Raw genomic sequence first — 4,951 nt, forward strand, 5'->3', positions numbered from 1 at the left:
ACACTTTATCCATACAATAGATACAATAGACACATGCACAAATATATACACACAAACTTTATCCACATATACGGTACTGTAGATACACACATACACACACACACACACACACACACACACACACACACACACACACACACATACAGTATAAACATGCTTTATCCATACACAGAGATAGACACATGCACAAACATATACTGTACACACACACACATTTTATCCACATGTAGATACACACACACACACACACACACACACACACACACACACACACACACACACACACACACACACACACACACACACACACACACACACACATACATACATACACACACACACAGGCTTTATCCATACACAGAGATAGACACATGCACAAGCATGCACATTTTATCCACTTGTATACACACACACACACACACACACACACACTCATTCACACATACATACACACACACACACTCCCTGTGTTTCCTGGCCTGAACGCTGGTGTGTGTAAGTGGCTGTTTGAGTGTGTGTGCATAGCACACAGTGGCAGTAATCCCCTCTTAATTGGCCGACGACCACTGGAGCCACCCTCGCCTCCGCGGGCACAAGAGTGTTTGGTGAGGGGCATTCCGCTACCCACCCGTCCACTCACCCAGCGACGCCATGCACTCCCCCTCAAGAGCCTGGCAGTCCTTCCCATGAATTAACTGCTGGAGAGGTGCCCTCCTCCATTACGGAGCCTCTCAGTGAGTCACAGTCGCCTGTTTCTCTCTGGCATTAGCAGGCGACTGCGGGGCTGGCTGGCTCTCCAGCATTGCATCGCATTGCATTTATCGTGAGGAAAATGAGACAGCAGTTTTTTCCCTCTATTAACTGCAAATGTCAAATGATATCACGGCCGATGTCATGGGCGTTATGAAATCCTTGGTTATTTTCTGTTTCTGTGTTGGATTGGACTGTTATTGCATGAGTGCACAAAGAAGGAGGATCATTTTACATCTGTTACACCATTTAACTGATTGGCACCTGGCCTGACCAATGGAGATGGAGCGTCATTACCCAGTGATCCACTGCTCACTGCTGTCCAAGAGTACTGCATTTCCCCCCTGTGTTCCCCTGTCACATTTACGCCTTGTTCACTTTTACAGCTATTCAAATAGCACACAGCCTACTCTCATCCACAGAGCACCAAGGCCCAGCAACTACAGCAGGCAGCAGAGGACACTAGAGCCATGGGGTTCAACTCTGAGAACACTACAGCCATGCGGTTTAGTTCTTAGAACATTACAGCCATGGGCTTCAACTCTGAGAACACGAGAGCCATGGGGTTCAACTCTGAGAACACTACAGCCATGGGGTTCAACTCTTAGAACACTAGAGCCATGGGGTTCAACTCTTAGAACACTAGAGCCATGGGGTTCAACTCTTAGAACACTACAGCCATGGGGTTCAACTCTTAGAACACTAGAGCCATGGGGTTTAACTCTTAGAACACTAGAGCCACGGGGTTCAACTCTTGGAACACTAGAGCCACGGGGTTCAACTCTTGGAACACTAGAGCCATGGGGTTCAACTCTTAGAACACTACAGCCATGGGGTTCAACTCTTAGAACACTAGAGCCATGGGGTTCAACTCTTGGAACACTAGAGCCATGGGGTTCAACTCTTAGAACACTAGAGCATGGGGTTCAACTCTTAGAACACTAGAGCCATGGGGTTCAACTCTTAGGGAGCCCATGGAAAGGTCTACTGTGCCATGCTAAGCCACATTCAGGTGTTTGGCTGCTAAATGAATAGGCTGGCATGTAATAGGATTAGGAATGTCTTATAAAGACATGAAGTACTGAAATGGAATAATATGCTGGAATAGATTCATATTAATGTGGGACTGGAATAGAATTATATAAATGTGGTACTAGGGTATATAAGTGTAGTACTGGAAAATAATGTTATGTAGTAGCCTACTGGAACAGAATGACTTGTAGTACTGAAATAGAATGGCATAAATGTGGTACTGGAATAGAATGCTATATATGTGGTACTGGAATGGAATGCTATTTGTATATTAGTTGTCCTTCCCTTGCTGTGAGGCTTGACCACACCACTGCCCACTGCCCACACCACTGAGCTCAGAGCCTTTGTTTACCTTTAGAGGCTGTGGAGCGCCGTGTCATTACATATCTGCTCTAACATTCCTCCTGAATCCCGGCCACTCAGACCCAGTGGTCAGTGTCTACTGGTGTTGGGCTAACGTCCAGCTCCTCAGAGGAAGCATATTCCCCAGGCCCTGCTGAGTCACATCCAGCTCCTGCCCTCCTCCCTCCCTCCCTCCTCCCTCCCTCTCTCCCTCCCTCTCTGCTTCCTTTGCTCCTTCTCTTCGTCTTGCATCACACATCACACATTACACATACCTTTCTCACCTCTCCTCAAAGGCCTGCTGCGTCTGTTCCAATTATCTCTCCTCTCCTCCCCTCTACTCTCATCTCCTCTCCTCCCCTCTCCTCTCTGCTCTCCTCCTCTCCTCCCCTCTCTGCTCTACTCCTCTCATCTAATCTCTCCTCTTCTCCTCTCATCTCATCCCCTCTCCTCTCCCCTCTCCTCTCTTCTCGTCTCCTCTACACTCCTCTCCTCTCTTCTCCTCTTCTCTCCTCTCCTCACATCTCCTCTCCTCTCCTCCCCTCTCTGTGCCTCTCCTCTCCTCTCCTGTCCTCCCCTGTATAATAGAGGGCCTGTAGAGTATGTGAGTGCCCTTCTCATGGCCCTGCTGTCTGACTCCTCTCCTCTAATCCTGCTAAGCTTCTCCTCCCTCCATTGGAGTATTCGGTGGATTCTTCTGAGTAATTTACCGCGCGCCTGTTTTAATACAAGCTAATAACACAAATTAATTACCGCTGATGAACCTGTGGCCGTACAGTACGTCCTCTCAGTGCCATGACTGGGTCGAGAGCGTGTTTTACAGTAATAAACACACAAATCAGCTTCATTGTTTCTCTGTTTGGTCTCCTGTGAGCGCTGAATGTTAGCTGCCATAGGGAGGTGCAGTAGGCTAATACTAGCTTTCTCAGGGCCGTGGGTGGTAGACCTGTTTTCTCTCGTACACACAAACACACACACACACACACACACACACACACACACACAGAGCTCTTTCTTTCTCTCAACTCTTGACTTGTGGCAGTGTTATACGCTGACTGGCTATCATCAGGAGCGTACCTATGTTCCCCGGGTGCTATATTCTCCGGGTCCTATGTTCCCCAGGTCCTATGTTCCCCACTTTGTATGGGACCGGGGAACATAGGACCCTTTAAAAAAAAAAAATAAAAAAAGGGTCCTGTGTTCCCTGCTTTTCCCAAATATGTATGTATGTATTACATAAGGACCCTTTTGGGGGAAAATGGGGGAACATAGGGATGACCCCCTATCTCCTATCATGCTATCTGGCTGGATGGCTGACTTGGCCTCTGGAGTTAACCTAACCACCCCTCTCTTTTGCAGATGTCACAGCCAAAGCCATCGATATCTCAAAGTTGCGACACTACCATTGACTCCCGTGTACAAACAATGGCGGCACTTCCGGGAACTATTCCATTGAGAATGAATGAATATCTCAGAATTTTCTACATGACTTATATAGTTGTGTGCATAATAATGCATTTTCATTGAGTGATATATGTATGTGGAAATGCAATTTATAGTAATTTTCATCGAGTATTTACCGTAAATATTAATGCGATCGCTGCTGTCAATCCCGTAGTAAACCAGGGACCGAGGGAACTACTGAGTCTACCCACTATACCACGTGACCGCTCTAATCTGGCTTTAACATGGAAGTCAACGGCTGTCGCAACTTTGAGATATCGATGGCTTTGGTCACAGCAGCCAGTGAAACGTTTATAAAGATAAGTTTGTAGCAAGATAGATAGATACCACGATCAGCCATGTTAACTGGCTACAATCATAATAACATGTACTAGCTGACCTTTTTTAATAGTGCAACTAAAGTAATTTTCACTGCAAACAGCATGATATTATCAGATCATGTTAACTGGCTATCATGCTAACCAGCTATCATGTTACTGTAACAGGCAATCATGCTAACCGGCTATCATGCTAACCAGCTATCATATTAACTGGCTATCATGCTAACCTAGGGTGACCAGACGTCCCCTTTTTCAGGGGACAGTCCCCGTCTATGGTTGTCTGTCCCCGGGAAAATACAGAAAAACTACCTATGTCCCTGTTTTTTGAAGATAAAACTTGTATGTATTTCAATCAGATTGATAGTCAAACTGATTATGTCCCCGGTTTTGGTCTTGGGCATCTGGTCACCTTAACATGATAGCCGGTAAGCATGATAGCCAGTTAGCATGATAGCCGGTTAACATGATAGCCGGTAAGCATGATAGCCAGTTAGCATGATAGCCGGTTAACATGATAGCCGGTAAGCATGAAAGCCAGTTAGCATGATAGCCGGTTAGCGTATCTCAGCGGCGGCGAGAGGCAGATGTTGTCCTGCGCTCCTCTCCTGCGTGGGCCTTTATGTGTTCCTAAATCAGAACAGGGCTGCAGAGGACAGCAGGTGTGCGCTCTGATCAGCCTGCGTCTGAGACGGGATCCAATTTGGGCTCTGCTGTAAATTCTCCTGACAGCCACCAAACCTGACCGACCCCCCCCCCCCCCCCCCCCTCCTCACACACACACACACACACACACACACACACACACAGACAGAAATGCTCCCTCTGTCTCTCTGTCTCTCTCTCTCTCTTCCACATTTGTACACGCACACACACACACACACACACACACACATACAGACATTCACACACTCGCCACACAAACACACACACACTCAGACATCAACACACACTAACACACACACACACCACAGCACCAAGCCAGGGAGTGCTGACACCTTGCAGAAAGCACTGGGTTAGGCTTGCCAAGCTCTGAATCCCACTTG

The sequence above is a fragment of the Sardina pilchardus genome, chromosome 13 (genome assembly GCF_963854185.1).
Source record: "Sardina pilchardus chromosome 13, fSarPil1.1, whole genome shotgun sequence".
NCBI classification, from domain to species: domain Eukaryota; kingdom Metazoa; phylum Chordata; class Actinopteri; order Clupeiformes; family Clupeidae; genus Sardina; species Sardina pilchardus.